This window comes from Triplophysa rosa, linkage group LG22 (genome assembly GCF_024868665.1).
Source record: "Triplophysa rosa linkage group LG22, Trosa_1v2, whole genome shotgun sequence".
NCBI classification, from domain to species: domain Eukaryota; kingdom Metazoa; phylum Chordata; class Actinopteri; order Cypriniformes; family Nemacheilidae; genus Triplophysa; species Triplophysa rosa.
Window position 1 is genome coordinate 12,567,990 of NC_079911.1, and position 22,909 is coordinate 12,590,898.

General features: G+C 38.6%; 1 protein-coding gene across 6 annotated transcripts in view; it reads right to left on the bottom strand.

The window, feature by feature from the left end:
* auts2a (activator of transcription and developmental regulator AUTS2 a) overlaps positions 1 to 22,909 on the bottom strand; it is a 285,641-nt gene that overhangs the window by 243,176 nt on the left and 19,556 nt on the right. The window lies entirely within an intron of this gene.

The window sequence follows — 22,909 nt, forward strand, 5'->3', positions numbered from 1 at the left end:
ACACAGTGCTAAAAATCACAGCTTACAATTGTGTTGATAAAAGGCCCTCAGTTGCTGTCAGACACTGTCTGGCACATACAGATGGTAAGTCGTGTTTAACAGAGACTTTGTAAGCCGTTCTCATCTGCAGTTTCACACAATGGTGAAGCACAACAGCTCAATAGGATCAAAGCCTACAGTCAGAACAGTCCAAACACAGCCTCTTACACTATCAGCTCTCTCTCTCTCTCCCTCTGTGGATGTCAGTGAGAACACACAGTGAGTCCATATTCCCTCAGCTCTAACTCTCTCCTTCTCTCTCTCTCTTCCCCTTTTAAACAGCACTTAATGTCTCACTACCCTCTGCAAACCTCCCTTAGTCCCAGCTCAGCATGTTTAGCTGAGCCACTCTTTCTAAATTGTGTGTGTGTGTGATCCAACAGGCAGCTGAAGACAGGGCTGGACTGGGAAGAAAAATAGGCCCTGGCATTTTAATGTCAACGGGGGGGGGGTGGTTGTTGTTGGCATACGTGTCTTTTGAATTCGTGTTGCGTGCATTCGCATATAATATAATACCAACGCCAACGACTCTATTACGGCCCCATACGATAGCGGCAATCGAGTCTGTTATGGCCCCATACGTTAGCGGCCACCGCCTCCGGTCCCATACATTAGCGGCCCACCGGGAACCCACCCGGTACCCAGATGGTCAGTCCGCCCCTGGCTGAAGACACCAATACTAATGCACAAATGCACACACTCTGTATTAATGAACACAGACCCATTAATGCCTTTACAAATACCATTAGTGTTTTGATCTGAAGACATTATGTTTGCAATACTAGTGAAGTTATTTCAAACCTTTATGACTTAGTCTCTTCAACAAAACACAAAAGAAGATATTTAGAAAAAAGTTGGTAACCGAACAAAGGCGGTACCCATTCACTTCGATTGTGCTGTTGTTTGGTTACTAACATTGTTCAGAAGAAAGAAAGTCATTCAGGTGACTTTTACTCACCATCACAAGAGGGTGAGTAAATGATGACAGAATTTTCATTTTGGGGTAATAAACGACCCCTTTAGAACCATTAAAAGTCAATCAACATAACACATTTGAGGTAGTAACTAGTAAGTTTCCTCTAATTCTTTGAGTTAACCTAACGCAAATTCTGAAGAATCGAAAATAGGTTCAACTTTTACACTAACGAATACAACACAAACAAAAGTTCAAAACTCTGCAGTGGTGTAGTGCAGGGAATGCATACGGTGTAAACCCTCAGTAATTTTTCCATGGGGTGTCGTAAAAGTCGTGAATAACAGGACAAACTGAATGATCTGCTGCCAATATTGTAGAAAACGCCTATGACTGATCTCAGATCTGATCTACCTCAGCGTTCTACAAGCGCTCATCAATCTAATTGAGATGGCCAATCAAATGAAGGAAGGCGGGAGTTGCTTTTGCCAGAAGCCCAGCTCGAGGTCAGTTTAACTGTGAAAGAGCACAATGTAAGAAGCTAAATGTTTTATCATAGAAATGTCAGGGGTAGTTCACATGCTGCCTTCTAAAAACGCGCGCAAAACGCTGCGTCGCTTTCTTCCTCTTTCCACAGCACTCTAAAAGTCTTAAAATGCACATATATAGATAAAGGAAGTAAACATTTTTTGGACATTGGTATTTCTAAAATCCCCCGTTCATCCTTTGATGGGCCGCTTTAAAAATGGGGGCATAAATTAACAGTATACCCACTTCTCCAGGCATCACTACACCACTGAATATCTGTATGAAATAAGTACACTAATTCTGATTATAAGAACTGGTCAAAGGTTTTAGAACACTTGAGTGAAATGTTTTTCATTATCTTAAAAAACTTATTTTTCTTACAAAACAAACATTTTATTTTAAAATAAAAAAGCAGACAATTGTAGTTTAGAAAAGATGGGAACTCCTTTAATATTGCTTAAAAAGCATCCCAGGATGAGACGTCAGGAAGCTCCATGATAAAATAACAAGAAAACCATTTTTTTATTTGCATAATTACAACATTATTCCCATTTGTTTTATTTTATCATTTTGATAAGTTTAGTATTATTCTAAAATGTGGAAAAATAATGAATGAGAATTCTCAACTTTTCACCAGCAGTGTAAACTGCATTAAGAACCGAAAATCAAGGCAGATTGGGTTTACATACCTATTAAGTGATAGTATAAAATAAATATATATATATATAACTGTGAGATTTTTGGCCACATTATCCACATCAGGTTTAAAACTGTAAAAGCTGTTATACATTACAGTTTTGAACTACACACAAAAAAGTTCAATATATGTATTATATTATACAGTATATATATATATATATATATAATGATAATATTGTAACCCAGATAGTAATATAGCACAACGTCTCTAAGGACTCTAAGGAGAGAGAGAGTGCGCATACGCGCACTCTCTCTCTCATTACACCACATACACACTTCCATATTACACAACCAGCAATGCTTTCCACTGCATGCTGAACTAATGAACTGAACCTAAATTCTTCGTATTACTCACCAAATCTCTGATCTACTACAAACACTGTGTGACCTTTTAATAAACTCTGCTTGCAACACTGTTTTCCCGCTAAGTTTGCAATGTATTAATTAAGATTAACAATCCTCAAACAAACCGCAGCTGTATCTCTGTTGTTTAATAGCAGCTTATCATTTCTCTACAAACGGCTCTTAAATCCTTCAGCAGCACACGGTGAGAAGTTCAATCCCCACTGAAGGGAATTTAACACATTTATGGGCTGATGAGAGACACGTTCAGCTCTACTGACAAGCAAATAGAAAGCTTAGCACTGACGGAAATCAATCTGCTCAGCTGGAAGCTTCACCATATATCAGCGATAGAGAGAGCGAGGGGAACGAGAGAGCGTGCTGCGAGAGACAGAGCTACAACAAGAGAAATCAAGTGGAAGAGTCATGTAGAAAAAATCTGGTGGCTATCAAGTGGCTGAATGATAAAGAAAAGAATAGGAGGAGATGAACAGATCAAAGAAAGCGATTATGGTATGGTAAGCTATACAGTACCTGCCTGGTATTGGTCTAAATGTGATCAAATGAATTTATAGCAAGAATGGGTTCACAAACGGATGACATTTTCCTCTTTGTTCTCTTCTAATGAACACGGAAAAAGATATTTGAAAGAATGCTTGTAATCAAACAGTTCTTGGCCACCATTGACTACCATAGTAGGAAAAATTGCTTTTAAAATTAAAGCAGAGATTTGAAAGAATGGTCAATGGTGGACAAGAACGGTTTGGTTAAGCATTCTTCCATCCAAATATCTTTCTCTGTGTTCAACAGAACAACGACATTTACACAGATTTGGAACAACTCTAGGGTGAGTAAATGACAGAATTAGCATTTTTGGGGGGTGAACTGTCCCTTTAAAGGGGCATTAACAATATGATCAATAGCGACAACCTCAACACATGTTTGTCCTTTATCATTTTAAACAAGCTGCATTATAATGTCACAAACACAAATATGGAAAGGTGGATTCATGTAAAAAAAACAGCTGGACATCAGGTACCGTCTCTCACAATGGTGTGTTCCAATGTAGTACATAAAAGAGCAATGTACTGCGTGCTGTAATGTATGTTCTCGCCCGCTTCCATGACCATGACAACAGCACATTAATCATCTCATGCTCGGACGCTCTCAAACCCCCTTCCGTTCTCTATTTTCCTGCTCTCTTCTGAAGAAACATGCACACAGATGGAGGGAAGCAGGTCATAATCTAATTTCACAGCAGGATATAGTTAATAACATCATGATTAGAAGTGACATGAGTTTGTGTGAATGTTGTATCTGGACACTATATCTGATTTACAGAAGCAATACATATTCCTGGATTAATATCCTTACAACATCTGTCAACCAATCAGGAGGGTTTCCGCACCTTTGGATTTCTGTAACTTTTACAATCAATTATGATAACTGGATAAGGATTTTAAAAGTAAAATAAATCATTTTAAAATTTAAAGAATAGAATAGCTAGAAAAAACGTATACAGTAACTGTTATAGAAATTTAGGCCTGGACTTTTCCCTAGACCCTGAAAGCTGCCCTCCGAGTTTAGATTTAGAGTCAGGAGTGTGATTTTACCAGGCAGGAATGAAATACAAAGAACATTCAACCAGAAACATGTCCCACAAATCACACTGTCACACCAGAGTGCATTTAAAATGATTGTGTTTGATCTCTGGTCTTTACCCAGAGCCACTAATGTGAAAAGGTGATATATGATAAACAGCCTGTGGCGGAACAGGCCGATCACATGACACGCTGCAGGGCCGCCACAACAAAGAGAAAGAGGAGACGGGGCTGTGAGAGCAGAGAGACTGATGACCACTGGGTAAAGAGGGTGATTGAAGGAGGAGGAAGATGGGAGAGGGAGAGAATTGAAAAATAGAGGACAGAAACAGAAGAGCAGAGAGAAAAATGAGACAGGAATGAAAGAGGCAGGACCTATTGTGTCTCTCAAAGCATCGTTCTACATATTTTAAATAATCGCTCAGTTGGATCTATACTATTACATATACATATTTTAAATAATCGCTCAGTTGGATCTATACTATTACATATACATATTTTAAATAATCGATCAGTCAGTTGAATGTATACTATGCTATCTTGTTCTCTTTGCCACACTTGTCTTCATCGCTAAATAATATTTTGCATATTTGAAAAGTGTTTTTGCTGCTTTTATTTTATTATATTTCATTTTTGTTACCTCATTTATAACGTTTTATGTAGCATTGTGAAAACCATTATATACTGTAGATTAAATTCATTTAAACCTGTTTACTGTACATATAATATAATTTGTGTGAAAAACTTGAACCTTAAATTTTATAACGAAGGTAAAATGAACCCTTGTATGGTGTTCATGTTTTTTTGTTATTCAGCCAATGTTCTCAGAGATAGTGGATCAATATAGATATTAAAATGTATGTAAAAATACTTTATCCCAATTACAAAGCAACACAGACAGCATAAATGGATAATATTTGACATTTTCCTCTGTTAAATCACATTTATTAAAAAATATGCTTTTTTGTATAAAATATACTTTTATATGTGGGTAAAATATGTTTATCCTGAATAAATACAAGTATATGTGGTTAAAAAACAATTATATCATTTTTTTGTGAAATCACACATTGAACACCACACAACTATTCAGTTTTCTTTGTTTCAGTTCATTAAAACAACCCCCTGTGAGAGTGACGAGCTGTCATGTTAAGCTTGGTTATGACACATCATCACTCTAAATCCCCTGAAGCTCTACAAATGTGTTTGAAATCTTACTGTAGGTGTAGAGTATGGGATTACTACAGGTCCATGAATCAGTGTGTCACCCTGAGCACACGACTGGTATGACACGCTAGCTAGAGAGAAGAACATTTATCCCGACACACTCACACAGCACAGCACAGCACAGCACAGCACATGAAATACACGCACTGAACACGAGCCATATACATGTACAGAAAACAGAGATGGCAAGAGAGAGCGAGCTGGCAAATGTAAGTGTGTGTGCATAAGTATGTAAAGGTTGTGACACTACAGTGGGTTTGTTATTTATCCTCTCCACTTGCTCATACAGTCTGACAGAAGATGAGTGGGAGTGAATGATGAAACGATAACTGGAGGTGAGGGGTCTCTTCTGGTGAGGGGTCTCTTCTATCTCCTGGACCTCCTTTGGATATTTTAAATATTTCAGTGATCTAAAAGTCTAAACTATTCTGTTTGTGAGCAACCCCTCTCATGCATCTAAATGCATTCTTTTGGTATTCTTTAGAGAGCTGGCTTTTGGAGGAAAAACACCAGTTTTATTTTCTACACAGCTGTTTAGTGACAACTTCGACACTGAATACGTCCTGGGAACTCAGGAGTGCACATGACTTGACAGAGACATTGTAAGTTCTCAGCGGGGATATTAGATGGATCGATAGACTAAATAGATCTGTACAGGTGAGTTGTGTTGTTATCAACAAGTTTAGGCATATTTGTCGTTTGTTTGATTGTTTTTGCTGCATTAGACATTTAAAACATGCGGCTATAAAACATCACATTGTCTATTTCGCCATAAGGCCTAATATAGTAAATCATGACAGATCATTTATTTTTGCATTAAATGCTTTTTTTAAAGTTGCAATCCATAACTTTTGCTTATATATTGCAACCATTGCAGCTTACTTTACATTATTTACAAGTCAAATGATGTCAAAGTGACATTTCCCAGCAAACTGCACCATACAGCCCAACTTATGACGATTAATCGCGATTAATCGCATCCAGAATAAAAGTTTGTTTACATAATATACTGCAAGTCTGTGCACTGTGCGTATTTATTTTGTTTTTATAAACACATACACATACATGCATATATTTAAGAAAATATACAATGTGTATATACAATTTAAGTTACATATAAATATATATACAGTATATATACAGTACACACACATGTATGTGTTTGTGTATATGCACAAAACATATATTATGTAAACACAAACATTTACTCTGGATGCGATTAATCGCGATTAATCGTTTAACAGCCCTACAAACAAACACATCCTATAAACCCTACACATACACACATTAAAAAAACGTCTTACAAATGCAAACGCTATGTAAGCTTAGGAGCTTTTAATGTTCAAAGCAGCAATTATCGCCTGGCTTAATGTCAGACACAGCGAGAGAAAGAAATAAAGAGTGTGTGTGTCCAGACGGCTGGTGACGACACAAGAAACACTGCCCTTGAGTGTGTGTGAAGTGAATACAGAGGATGACCAGACTCTCTCTCTATCTCTGAAGACAGATCAAGTAAAATCACTTCATATAAACAAAGACAATATACCTGGCAGGAGAGATTTAATCCTAAAAACACATACAGTATCTGAGGAACACATTTAAGGGCCACATCACAGACAGCAGATGTGTCACTTCTCACAAGGGCCTCTGGGAACTTGTTCTGCGTTTGCTACACCATTTAGCAGCCAAACCACGAGAAAATAAGATTTACTGAAAACAGCTTGGGGTAAAGCAGGGCCTGTTTCATCTTTAAATAGCTCACCCTTTATTTGTCTCTTTATATTTACATGGAGATGGAGAACCAAAATAAGTCAAACTAAGAGGGAAAGACCCAGAAGATGAGACAAAGAGGAAACAATCGAATAGCATTAATGCCATTACAGTCAAAGATACCGACCCTGCCCCACGTGCCATCGTCTAAACCATATTTCATCCATCACCTCTGTCTACACAAGAGGTCTGCTTTCGGATCAGAACCCAGGGACCTAAATCACTGTCACAGTCACTACAACAGCTCTCTAATCAGACAGCGTGTTCTATATTCCTAAGTGACACGACGCAATGACAGATCGCCTGGCGTGGTGATGGATATCAATGCAAGGCGGCCATTCATTACGAGATTTTTGGGTGCTCTCCATCTTGGCAGAGCACGAGGCCCTTAGCGTCAGTCATTCGCCAATGAGTGCTAATGGAAGCCGAGAGAGAGCGCGAGCTGACAAGATCAAGATGGTTTCGATGAGTTTATTACCAATTTGTGTATGTCAGACACTAATGATTGTCATTTATTTATTCTGCTGGTGAAACGTGATGTCATATTGCAATAGACTTGAATAATGCAAGTCTATTTTGTCATCTGAAAAAACAACAGGACAAAATACACATTTGTTTGTGTTATATTGCTTTAAAGGTCCAGTTTATGAAATTTAGCGACATCTGTGAGGTTGCGAATTGCAACCAATGGCTGACTTCACCCCTCCCTTTCGAAGCCCTACGGTGGCTGATACAGAACTAAGATGCCGTTACATTTTTGCTTCTTTGCTGAAGGAGATAACGTATTTACTAGGGTTGGGCCAATACACGATGCTATCTATGCTAGAGCATTGTGCAGTACAGAGCATTATATATTAAGTTATAGAGCCATCCAAATGAATTACGTAAATGAACTGCAGCTACAGTTGAAATTATATTGTCACCATCAGGGGGACGCTTAAAGAATTAGTAAGTTAATATTCTAATAAGCAGTATAAGGGCAAAGTAAGCACATCAGACTGAGAGATTTACAAACACCAAACATAATCACCATCCACAGCCATTATCAGTTTATTACACGCTGATAGTGTGCTGCTCTTATGATCCCGCAAGGATCCATTTAAAAAGTGCTCTTTACACCTCTTACAGCCACAGACCTCACGCTTACGCTCCTATTCTCAGCACTGTTTTAATGTTTTACTGGTTCTCACAACCTCAAGCCTAAATGGCCATATATTACTTTATCCTATAAATTGTGTCACAATAAAAATACAGTCCCATGTTTTATCTTCACCCACTTCCATCTCCATACTGTAAAGCCTCTCTCTCTCTTTACTCTCTCTGTACATACTACATACCAAAATAAAGCAGTGCAGAACAAAAAAGGATACAACAGACTTGAATGGAAATGTTGAGAAAAATGTTTAAATCCACATTATAGTGAATAGATGATGACATCATATTATAATATTTTAATTATAGTACTTTATAATTAAAAAATAAGGGGGAAAATTGTATTATAAAAATACGTTTCAATATTAAGTAAAATATTTGTCAAGAGCAAATAACAATGATTCTGATAATGTTGTGATAGCCAGACACATATTGTGGCAGCAGTCTGCACATTCCCCTAGTAAGAGGAGGCGTTTGGCATTGGGGAAAATTATTTTTGCATCGTTTTTATTCTCTCTCTGTCTGGTAACACAGGCAGAGGAGTGAGATGATAAAAAAGAGGCACTCTTTTACTTCTGACAGGGTTTCATTTATCTTATGATGAATGGCTGCCCTGCTAAGCTTGTTTCCTCTGCTCAGTATGTGCAAAAGAGCATCTAAAATTGGGGGGAAACAATAAGAAGTGAGAATAATAAACATGTTAAGAATGAAGAAAGTAATGGGAGTCTGAGGAAGCGGCTGCTTGGAATTTCAGATGAGCATCTGACAGAATCCCATGCAGGAAATTTCAGATCAACAATCGACATTTGAGATTTGTCTTAAACACACCGCTTGATATTTCTATTCTTAGATGTGTTGCTTTAATTAGCGTTCTCACAGCGAGCTGAGCTTTAGCTGTTAGGCAGTCAGCACTGAAAAGGCCTTTGGGGGAAAGTGTCTTTAATTCATCAACTAAAGTGTTGCTGCACATTTAGAGCTGACGTCTTTGAGCGTCCCACCATGACGTATTTAAGATGGTGTGTTAAAAATAAATTAAACTGAAATTGCATTTTCAGACACCAGAGCCCACCTTATAGATACTTCTATTTTTTTAAACCAGCCTAGTAATATAGGACTTTCTCAAGATTTAAAGTCAACTACAGTAGCTAATTTTGAACCAGCCACCCTAGGGCTTCGAAAGAAAAGGGGCGAGGGGTGGAGTGAGCCATTAGTTGCAATTGGCAACCTCACCGCTATAAATGCCGCAAAATTTCATACACTGGAGCTTTAAATGCCATTGAATTAACCAACACAATCTCACAGGAATTCGTAACTTTTTTACGAGGTGACTAATTCGGATTAATTCATACTTATCACTCATACTTGCTTGTTTTAAAACCCATTTCTACTCACTGGAAAATGATGGGGGATAAAATACAGACAAGATGTAGAACACATTTCTGCTCCCCATGGAATAAATTTCACCTACCGTTTTAAGGTTAGCATTGTGACATGTCACCACAATATTTTTGTAACTTGTTTTAAATCAGTTTGTTTAAGTATACGCCCTTTTCACATGACGTCACGCATCTTCAGTTCTGCCACGAAGCAGTGTATCGTTACTTCCGCTAGCACTCCAGTTCATAAGGTGGCGGTAATGCACCTATAAGCTGGTTTGCAAACCGCCAGTAAAACTCAAGAAGAAGTTTCTTCCACTAGCGCCTCAGAATGGAGTTTACCAAGTCCCTTGCACATCTGCCACAAATACGGCTAGATGATGTACAACGTTGTGACAAGCAGAGCGGGACGAGAGAGATGCGAGACCGGTGCAAACGCTCGTTATCATTCGCGTCACCGGCCTCGCGCAGTTCCCTCACGGCCCTCGTCCCGCTCTGCTTGTCACAAACGTCTTGCAGACACATTTTCGCTAAAGACAAGATCAAAGCTAGAGAAAGGATACAAATTCTTCGTTGAACAGTACCTGTTTGATTGTGAAGGTAAGTGTTTTGTTTTCTTTTAGTGTTAGCGAAGGTGCTAGGATAAGTACTTGAATACGTGTTCTGTCAGTTTTTTTTTCCACTGTTGTTAAATTCCAGCGCGACGGCAAAACGGAAGTTCTTCTTCTTCTTGTTTGTTGCAAGACGGATGTTATGATACACTGCTTAGCGAAAAGGCGGAAGTTAAGTGACGTCATTGTGAAAAGGGCCTATTGTGGTTGAAACAGGTTAAATATAATATAAAAAAATAAATCTTTAGATGAGAAATATATATACTAAATGGATGTCCCTGGGCTAAGCCCCGGACATCCACTGACCTTACACTGAGTTCCAAATTATTATGCAAATTGGATTTAAGTGTCGTAAACATTTAATTTTATATTGTTCAATTAAACTTATGGATGGTATTGTGTCTCAGTGCTCTTTGGATCACTGAAATCAATCTCAGACACCTGTGATAAGTAGTTTGCCAGGTGAGCCCAATTAAAGGAAAACTACTTAAGAAGGACGTTCCACATTATTAAGCAGGCCACAGGTTTCAAGCAATATGGGAAAGAAAAAGGATCTGTCTGCTGCCGAAAAGCGTCAAATAGTGCAATGTCTTGGACAAGGTATGAAAACATTAGATATTTCACGAAAACTTAAGCGAGATCATCGTACTGTGAAGAGATTTGTGGCTGATTCAGAGCACAGAAGGGTTCGTGCAGATAAAAGCAGAATGAGGAAGGTTTCTTCCAGACAAATTCATCGGATTAAGAGAGCAGCTGCAAAAATGCCATTGCAAAGCAGCAAACAGGTATTTGAAGCTGCTGGTGCCTCGGGAGTCCCGAAAACCTCAAGGTGTAGGATCCTCCAGATGCTTGCAGTTGTGCATAAACCTACTATTCGGCCACCCCTAACCAATGCTCACAAGCAGAAACGGTTGCAGTGGGCCCACACATACATGAAGACTAATTTTCAAACAGTCTTGTTTACTGATGAGTGCCGTGCAACCCTGGATGGTCCAGATGGATGGAGTAGTGGATGGTTGGTGGATGGCCACCATGTCCCAACAAGGCTGCGACGTCAGCAAGGAGGTGGCGGAGTCATGTTTTGGGCTGGAATCATGGGGAGACAGCTGGTGGGCCCCTTTAGGGTCCCTGAAGGTGTGAAAATGAACTCTGCAAGGTATGTAGAGTTTCTGACTGAGCACTTTCTTCCATGGTACAAAAAGAAGAACCATGCCTTCCGTAGCAAAATCATCTTCATGCATGACAATGCACCATCTCATGCTGCAAAGAATACCTCTGTGTCATTGGCTGCTATGGGCATAAAAGGAGAGAAACTCATGGTGTGGCCACCATCCTCCCCTGACCTCAACCCTATTGAGAACCTTTGGAGCATCCTCAAGCGAAAGATCTATGATGGTGGGAGGCAGTTAGCATCAAAACAGCAGCTCTGGGAGGCTATTCTGACATCCTGCAAAGAAATTCAATCAGAAACTATCCAAAAACTCACAAGTTCAATGGATGCAAGAATTGTGAAGGTGATATCAAAGAAGGGGTCCTATGTTAACATGTAACTTGCCCTGTTAGGATGTTTTTGATTGAAATAGCTTTTGATTTCAGTAAATATGACCTCCTAATGCTGCAAATTCAACAAATGACCATTTTCAGTTTTTTACAACCTATGAAATGTTTTCAAACTCTGTTGTGCATAATAATTTGGAACAGTGCATTTTGAGTTTTTCATTTTTTAAATAAATACTGTTGTCAGTGGGAGGTTTGTTCAATAAAATTCCAAATGTACCCTAACTGTTGATTACTTGAAAATTATACTGACTGTCATTTGCATCGACAAATTAGGAAAACCAGAGAAAGATATCATTTGCATAATAATTTGGAACGCAGTGTACGTAGAATCGCCGCTGGGGAAACCTGTGTCACCATGGCTTTTTACGGGTTAGTGACAAATGTCAATACAAAAAATCAAGTGCGTTCGCTCTCTAAGTGTTTGATATGCTCAGCTTTAGTAGACTTGCGCCAAATGAATTTCAGCCAGCCCATTCTCTTTAGCAATACAAAGGCTACAGAACTGCATTACTTTACATATATTTAAAAGGGCTTGTGACTGAGAACAAGCAGGGGCCAACAAGGACACGTGTTCTTATCCACATTCAGTCACTTGCCTTGTCGTTCTCTTTTCCCATTGAAACTTAAAAGATATCAAATCACCACCTATGAAAGACACTGTTTAACATTTCAAACGACGATGTGCTCTAGAGTGGAGACCCGGATGCCCTTGTGTCCCCGTGTGTGACTGGTGCTGCAAAAAAACCTCCAACTCATCTCCTGAATATCCTTCACGTTCTCCCTCAGGCAAGCCCAACCAGCTGAAGGCAGCACAATAAAACCCCTCAGTGACTGTAACCCACACCGTTTGCCTCCCGGCCTAAAACAGCCCGAGATGAAACATGAGCACGCAGCAAGCAGGGCAGCGTAACGGAGATACGTTCGAAAGAGTGGCTCTGGGCAGAGGGTGACCTTTTCGAGATCACGTTCTCATTTGAAAATCTTGACCTTAAAAGAGATTATAAGAGAAAGCATAACATTGATTTTCTGAACAAATCTTTTATTCGGTCTGGAATTGAGGAAATGTGGAGTAAGGCTGGAAACGTACTGTACGCAGGTTTGTGAATGATGACGCACAGATGCTTCCAACAAACCATGTACGCTACCCACCAGACCGAGGCAAATCGATGCAACATGTTACGACATAATAAGCCTGTGTCAACCACAGCAATTGCATTTAAAAAACAACCACACACCAACACACACACACGCACAGAAAGAGGACCTAATGGAGACAAACAGCAGTGTTCTCTCCGCTGTTCAAAGTGTCCCTCAGGGCTCATTTGACAGGGCAAATATGCTCTCTGTGTCTCTTACAGTCACTCTCTCTTTTACACGCACGCGTTCAATTATCTTTATCTCATTTCTGAAACTTTCTCTCAAGCGCAACCATCTCTGGAGCGTCATAACGAAAACAGCCTAATCTAAAAAAACAGCATTTTCTAAACTCGCGTCACTCCCGGCAGCGATTCAATTAATTTGCAAAATCCAATCAGTCTTGAGCCGGTCTGGAATAAGCACAGCCCTCCGGGGAAGCATTTCGTCAATGTTTTATAGCAATCCTTTCAATTAAGTGCAGATTATTACCTGGAGGTGATTAAAAGGTGATTCGATTAACCCCGCCTCCATTAAGTGAGGTTGAAGGGGTGCACTCTGCATATGCTTTTATCCTTCTATGGGCGTCACGTGGGATTATTTGGCTCCACTGAGGGATGTCTACATACACAATGTCTAAATTAATTTCTGAGGTCACGGTTATATTTTCACAGGCCAGTCAATAAAAATCTTAAACCGCATTAGGACTAGTGCATGCCAAAACACTATGTACCTCAGAGTAAGCAACAAAACAATAGCAGGCCAAAACTGTGAAATACATGGGTAATTGACAAATACCATGTGTCTTATGGTGTGACAGCAAAAATTTAGAAAACAAACTGTTAATAATATATTATTATTATTTATAATTTAAAATAGCGTAAGAGTATTGATTTATCATCATCGTTCGTTTTTTCCAACATTTTTGCTATGTCACACCATAGGACACATGTGTGGTTTATTTGTCAACCCACATGCCAATATTGACTGATACCTCACCTCTGTACTGCAAGGGCTTGTGGGTAACAGGGAAAAAATTAAACAGGTCAAAATGAACACAAATCAATAATGAACTAAAAAAGCTACTTTTTAAGGGTAGACACAATGTAGAAATGTTTCGCAGCCTTGAATTTTTAAGTACAATCAATTTGGCTTTAAAGGCGTAATGTGTGATATTCAGGAGAGTCTATTGACAGAAATGCAATATAATATACATAACTATGTCTTCAGAGGTGTATAAAGACATTACATAATGAAGTGTTATGTTTTTATTACCTTAGAATGAGCTTTTTCTATCTACATACACCGTGGGTCCCCTTAAATGTTTCTAAATGGACAAACTGCTCTTCAGAGCGCATTTGAGCGAGTGAGCTGTTGGCTGCAATTCACTCACCGCTACATGTCGCTAAATTTCATACACTACACCTTTACACTTTTTAATTCAAAATGTATATTATAAAATGTAAAAATCTTCACTGGTGTTGGAATTGCATAGTAAAATTTAAGTAGTTTGACAATGATATTGGTTAATATTGACATAAAGGGCATAAACCGATGGATGCATTAAAAAGTGTTTTTGTACCGAGTAGGATTGGGCGTCAGCCAAGAAACGGATCTGCTGTAGAATTTAGTCAGTAAGATCATGTTATAATTACACACACTTCACAATCACACAAATTCTTACAACATAATTACCATGATTTGTCATTTCAGCAGGTTAAAATCTGAAAGTACAATGTTCTCAAGCCTTATGAATTAGGCCTGTCAAAAGTCTTCTAGTCCGAGCTGAGCTCAAATGATTAACTGCTAATGAAGGAGAAAAACATAGGAAGTTGATATCGACTGACACCGAGTGCATAAATTAATTAGTCTTTTTATTCATTTCCACCGGGGGAGGGGCGGATTAGCACGCATGTCAAACAAGAGCTTCTGGCAAGTGCAAACTGCAAGAACGCTGATGCATTACTGCAGAGGTTCAGGTGTGGGCTTGAATCATTTTCAGGAAGTATAAACAACCAAACAGCGAATCGACAATACAGAATGTGGGTCTGGCTCCCCAAGCTGAACATAATTCTATATTCACAGGAGCTTCAAGTGATGAATGAATTCCATTCAAACCCATTTTAAGCCAGCTGCAAAATGGTTTGTTTACTCCAAATAATACATTCATTTGCAAACCAAAACAACAATACCCGAAAGAGCCGAGAACATTTAGGTTCCTGCACAAAATTAATTCATTGGCTAGCATTGTGGCTGGAATATAAAATAATAAAAAAATGGAAAGATATCCAGATATCAGGCATATTGCTCAACACTAGGTCTTTGTGCTTTGAAAGTATGCTTCTCTTGAGTTTATAAAATATGACTCCGAGCTATAAAACCACAGATTAGAGGCACGAGTTGGCCACATCTAAACTTCACACGCTCAGGGTGTCTCCATTCATCAGGGCTGCCATGGCATGCCGGCACTATACGCTTTGCAAACAACACATCATTAAAGCAGACAGCTGCTAACTCACCCATAACTCATACATAACGCCTTTAGCCTAGCGACTCCTGTTTCCCAAACAGTGATTTAAGAGCTTGCTCAATCCACACATCAATATCAATTACAGATGCTAAAAGGTGCTTTCAGGGGAGCCCTGAGGTTCACCGGGTGATGGCCGAGTAATTGTGCTTGAACTTTATTAGGGTTAAAACTAACTGTGAGTCCGACAGATTCAGAAAGATTGTAAATTGTGTACAATTGAAATAAAAATAAAAAACTTTGCATGTTAACCAAAAGATTTCACAGCCCACAGCCTTGCATTTACATTTATTTGCATGACACATTTTCTTTATGGTTGGTTGTGGTATAGTCTAGTGTGAGATCAAAAAATATATAGGTAAAGGAATAGTTCACCAAAAAATGAAAATTCTGTCATCATTTACTCATCCTAAATTGTCGAAAGCCTGTCAATTTCATTGTTCTGCTAAACACAAAGAAAGCTATTTGAATGTCAATGGTGCCCCAGAACTTTTTGGTTTCCCACATTCTTCAAAGTGTCTTCTTTTGTGTTTAGCAGAACAAATACATTTATAGAGATTTGGAACAACTTGAGGCTAAGTAAATTATAACAGAATTTTCATTTTCTGTCATCATACATTTACTCATCCTCGTGTCATTTTAAACCTGCACGATTTTCTTTCTTCTGCAGAACACAAAAGAAGATATTTTGAAGAAAGCTGCTAACCGAACAGCAGCGGCACCCATTCACTTCTATTATATGGACACAAAACCAACACAAGTCAATGGGGCCACTTAAAAACATTCTTCAAAATATCTTTTGTGTTCTGCAGAATTTTTTTTAAAAAGAAATTGCCATCCATGGAAATTAATATACACAATCACACCAACTCACTCCACCTCACTACTCATTTTAACCTGAGCATAGCGAAATTCCAGGCACTTGTTTCCGTGTAATCCATTCTCCACTCTCTAACCTTGTAGAAACCCTCTCTCCTCATAGATAAACCTATTCTGGTGTCTCATTCACAGGAAACAATGCTGAAACTACATTTTCTCTGAGAAGAACGAACCATAATCAGAATTCTCAGCACAGCGGCACAAAGCCATTTCTGTGAGAGTAAACTGCAAGACAAGTCAATCTGTTAGATGCACTCAATCTTTTTTAAGATGCCTCAACTAAATGCACTTCAGTAAAACTCATAAATCAATTGCAGGCATAGAGCCATGAGTGGGCAATTCAGTGTCTGCAGGGTGACGGCGTAATCAGGGTCCCAGAAAAGACATTCTGCCGTGCGCACGAGTGTATCTGTGAATCATATAACATCGTCACGTCGCACCAGCATGCATGTTACGTGAAACGTTGAGGTGGCAATTCACAAACATGCATGTTTGGGAGCACGTGTACGCGTTTTCGCTGTCATGCGCCGCTGTTTTTAGAAATATTTCTAATAGTGACAGTGTACAAGCTCTCATGCCAGGCTGCAGGCTATCTAATGAGCTGCGGCAGCCGGCACCCTGATTAGGCGATACAGATCTGTCTGCCAAGCCAGCTGTATTTCCCTTGCAAAGCAGCTCTCGACAGGCCAGATGAAAGAACCAAGGATGACAAGAAACACATTCAACATTTTTTTGCTTTCAGGCTCCGGCTTTGGTAGGTTTGACATTCCCAATGTCAACTTTAAAGATGCACAAGCGCTTGAAAACAGCGTTGCATACTTGAAAGACAGCAGAGTGATGCGCACGCTACTACATGCACAAGCTAAAGCACTAAAAATTTGTTTCCATTCCCAAAATAGCTTTTAAAAAGCAGCTGTAAGTATTGTAAATAATTACGAATCAAAACCGTAAGTGATATATGAAATGCTCAGTTTATCAGACATGATTTTACAAGAATTTTGATGCAAGCTAGGGCTGCTCAATTATGACAAAAATCATAATCACGATTATTTTGGCCAATACTGATATCATAATTACTCACTGACTTTTGAAACGACATAAAAATAAACAAATATTTTGTCTTTTTCAACTTTCAAAACAAATAAAAATAAATGTAAAAAAGCTGCGCGGTAGATTCTTTGCAAAATGAAATACCACGCAATAATCATTTCACCTCGATTATTTTGTTTTGATAATAGTTGGGAGCCAAAATTGACGTTTATGATTCACTATGATTAATTGTATGGCCCTAAAACATATGTACTGTATGTACTTAAAACATATTGCCGCTCTCGGACTGAATGCTTCTATCGTCAAAACTGTCACTTTACATGAAATGAAAAACACTGTCTTTTCTCAATAATGAAACACTGAGCTCTTTTCAATACTTATTACTGGTTAAATATTTGCAAAACTCACAGAAGAAGGATGGCCAATAGTAATAATTATTTACATTATATTAACATTAGGGTCCAATTCTTACTATCAACTAGTTGCTTATTAGCAAAAAAACTAGAACTGGACCATAATCTAAAGTGGGACCAAAAATTTAAATCAAGAAAAATAGAGAAAACCAGGAAAACCAATCAGTTTTTTCTCAACAACATCAGCAACATTTAACATACCATTAATGTCTCTAATAGTCCCTTTACTGACCGCTGCAAATGAATGTGTGAAATGATCATTCTTTTGGACAGACATTAATTGCACTTTTCATCTTTAAAGCCCAAAATGAACACTTACAGCAACATTTCCATAGATAAAGACATCTTATGCCCAAAACACTTTTTACTCACTTCCAAATCAATTACCTGAGCTTAGCTGAGAACTAATAGCCTGAGGGAGGCCTAAGTGAAGTCTTTAACCTAATTGTAGTTGAGACCTGGGATTACCCATTTATTTCTGAATACAGAGCAGCGCCGTCTTCCAAATGACTCTGTGCTGGCATGTTATTTCTTCTTGCACAAATCTTGCTTCTCAATCTGATATATTTTTGTGTTTGTTTCCATTTCTCAGTCAAATATCCGCACATCCACACACATACATTTACATAAACTTAACTCAATCTTCTAACTCTCTGCCGGTAAATATTTCCATATGCATTAGTATTTGTGTGGATGTTGTTAATTAGCCGTAATGAATGATACAGAGACAGAAGCATGAGATGATGTGACAGGCGGCATCTCCAGTGTGGCTCAGTGCTAGAACGCAACACAGTAAGGGGCTTTATAGCCAGCCTGTCCCCAAACTACACCCACACACACATGCTGGATTATTTTACACACAACCAGACGTTGACAAGCAGAGACGAAAAAGGTATTACTTTTTTAAGCATATGGGCAGTTGACATAACCTGGCACTGCTGCAATACACAATATTTAGAACAGAGCATTTGCTAACTGTTACATAATTAATATAAATGCAAAATCAATTACTTCATGTAAATCAGGGGAAATATGAAAAAAAGTGTCAACTTGTTGGACTATTTAAGTTAACTGCACTAACAATACCGTAATTAAAATGGAGAAATAGAAAGACAGATTGATAAAAGCGTAAAAGGGACAAACCCAACCATTGGGTTAAAACAACCCAGCACTTTAGGTTGAAACAACACCGCATAGAATTATTCATAACCCAACCATTGGTTGAAAATCAGATTGTTTGAATTTAATTTAATACAATTAATATACAATAGCATAGTAATGCAAATTAAATCTAAAATAAATTGTTATATTACTAACCACTAGCCAGACCAATAACCAAACACAGACCGGAAGTTAACTTAGGGCCAGGCGCATGCGACTGATGAAACCACCAGCACTACTTATAGAGTAATATAATATATATATTTTTTAAATAATTAATATACACTAAATAATTATAATTAGTATATACTAAAAATAGTATATATTAGATAAGAGATTGTTTATAACTAGGGTAGTATTAGACAGTAAGATTAACGTGTTTTGGAATATAACACATATTTTAATCTACGAAGATCTGATACAGAAAAAGCATTGTTACTGTAATATTTTCTTCTGTAAACCCTTTTGAAACAGGTCGGATCACACTGGTTTTAAGAGTCTTCTGTGTGCACTAAATGCTGGCTGTACAGTGACATCAGCCATATCCCTGCTGAACCCCCTAAACCAGTAGTTCTCAAACTGGGGGCCGTGGCCCCTGGGGGACCCCAAGATGGATCCAGGGGGCCACAGATTTTGTGTCATTTTATGAAATCGATCATAGATTTTATGCAATCAAACATCAGAAAAATAAGACCACCAGACAAAAGAATTGATGTTTCAGCATTGTATAACCGAATATGTTTTTGTTTAAATAAAAATGTTAAATTTAAGATTATAAGTCTTTATTTGGGGGGCCGCAAAGCGATGCACTCTACACAAAGGGGGCCTTACGATGAAAAAGTTTGAGAACCACTGCCCTAAACATTCTCAATAAATGTACCTTTATAGCTGGGATTAAGCTCTTCCTAAACGTAAAACTGAACTCGGGGATTACGCTGAGGTTTAGGTTAAAATGAAGGCTGCGTTTTTAATCACACTACCCTCAGCCAACAGGCCGTGGAGAAAATCTCCGATGCTAAATGCTTCATCAAGTAGGATTTGGAAAATGCTGCGCTTTGTATTCGCCCATCGTGTCATCTCTACCTAATGCAGTCCTTCAGAAATAATCTTAGCAAATTAATAACAAAAAATCAAAACCTGCTAGGCATAAAATAGAATTTCCTGCCCCGTCTATAACCTAAAAGAAGAAAACGTTCGCCTTTTATCCTTCTGAAACAATGCATCAAAGTCAAGTCGAATCCTTCCCTGGGTTCCCCGCTTTCACAGAGGTTAAAATTACACCTGGAAATGGAGATGTTCAATTATTCAGCGGTGGCAGGGACAGCTTTCAGCTCTCTAATCACATCTGGGCTTGAACCGGCAAAGCAGCCTTATCCAGCACAGAAAGGCTGTCATTTCCTCTCCACCTTCTCCTCCTCCTGCTCTCTTCTCATCGTTCAGAAGAGAGGCATTAAAAGAGAGAGGTAATATTATGCATTGCTCCGAGAGGGCTGATGCAATCAATGTTCTATTTCATATCGGTCCTCCCGGGTGCGAAACGACAGAAAGAGAGAGAGACGGTAAGAAACACAGAGACACTGAGAAGCTACATTCACAAAAAGAGAATACTGTTGTCAGATTTTCAAATACGCTTTTACACGCGTTTACAAAAACTCTGCTCAATAAACCTGTGTAGTGTGAACAGAAACCCACTAAACAACTTGTTTATCACGTCGTAGCCACTGCACGTGGCCAAAATGCTACCATAAACTATTAAACGAAACAAATCTGCAGTCACACCGGTTAGGACACACATTTATCAGCCGCAAACACTGACCGATTGAATGTAGCCAGAAAATCAGAGCACAGCAGATGCATCTAAGCCAGCAGTTTCCCACAGCATGTGTGCGTTTGTGAGAGAATCTCCATGTTGTGGTCCATGGCCCTTGGGAGCAGAGGGATGCAGGCTTGCAGCTGATAGGCTGTTGACAGGAAGGCATTTTCTCCACTCTGTTAACACCAGCTGCCAAATCACTGCTGTAGAAAACCACACTGTGCAGTGTGCACGCCAGTGAGAAGCTGTTCACTGATCTGGGAACATTCTTAATACTGATCTTTTAATTATTGCTCTTTACAGACAAAGTGAAATCAGGACGGTGTGGTAGGAAATGCCTTACAACATTACATAGTAAACAGTATGTTCATTATGGTTTTTTATACAATATATATATATTACGCATGTATTTTTTTACTTTTTCAAACTCCCTTTAAAGAATAAAAAAAATCACAGATGAGATCTCAATTATTTCTCCTAGACACCAATACGATTAAATGGACACTTCTGCACAAGTCTTTTGAATCGCAGACATTTCTCAAAAAACAGAACCCGAAATCTCACAAATGTGTCCATTAAAGTGTCAGAAGAGATCCACACTTTTAATGTATTTTAACAAGTCTCGTTTGTTTCTATTTTTATTTCCAATTCATTTTTAGTTAGGGCAGTCACAAAATCTGATTTTTCACTACACGGTTACCGTGGCCAAAGGAATTCACGATAACAACTACAGTAACTTTGTAACTCTCTGTAAGTCGCTTTGGATAAAAGCGTCTACTAAATGTAACAATATTATCACAATATTTTTAAAAAAGAAATAAATGATGCCATTTGTCTTTTGTCTGTTATTTGGTGAATAAATCGCACTCAAAACACAAGTGAATGGAGGCAGAGAGAACATTTGTAACCAGTGTGACTAGGGATGCACCGTTTCTGGATCAGACTGATGGGTTCGATCCAAATCTGATCCTGTGCGTTACCTGCAGATTTTATTCTTTAGCTTCAAAAAGGACTAACTATCATGAAACCATGCACTGACTATATTCAATATATTCCATATTTCTCATGTAATTTCATAGCTTTATAAGAGGTACAAACCAATATAGTATAATTAAGAAAATCGTATCATCAGTTAATCTCCATTCAGCATGCGTGTGTTCAGTGACAGTCAAGACACTACTCTTTCCAAGATATTCAAATGTTTTCATCATTCTGCCTCTTAAAGGGATAGTTTATCCAAAAATGAAAATTCTGTCATAATTTACTCTGCAGCGCTTCTTAACAGTAAAAAGGCAGAGCTCTCTCTCTGCCTAAATCAATCATCTTTTCATAAAACCTTAAATCACCTTTGACTGAAGGAAATCTGATTCTTTAACAGCATTTCCTCTCTGTGACAGGAAGACTCATTAACACAGGTGCAAATGAGCAATTAAGTCAGGTGCGATTATAAGAGCACAGAGACGTGCTTTGAGTTCCACCAACAAGTCGAATAAAACGTACATGCAACAGCATGAAAAAGACAGAAAAAAAAGAAAATAAACTCTCTTATCATATTACATGCCCCAAGAGACATCAGCATTAGGAGCCGCCCTGCAAACCGCAGTGCCACTCTCATTTACTGCAGACCAGCATGATGAGCGCAGCTATTCCCAGAACACACATGCCAGAGGCTGAACAGTCTTAGGTATGCAGGCCGCGCCAGACGTGCTCCTGTTTCTGGGACTTAACGCTTCAACTGCTTCACATTTACAACAGCGTTTCATTATGAAGAGACCTGCAGAGGTGCCTGGAATTAAAGACACTTTTTCTATTAGCACGCGTCACAGGACAGACTCAGATTGATCACAACTGTTGCTTTGAAAGAGAGAGACGGAGAGAGATGGTGTGTTGAAGCCCTAGACACAAACCATTATATTAGAAATGCAAACTTCACACTCACATACGTAGTCCTTCAACACTCTAGTCAAACAAAACAGTGTGGGTGTTTAGATTGGCTCTGAGCAATGCTTGCAAGCCAAAGAAGGCTTTAACTGAAAATCAAGTCAGCGGTTTATTGTTATTTGGCTTGTCACACATAGCAAATGCATCCAAAAGGACAAAAAAATTTGTGTTAA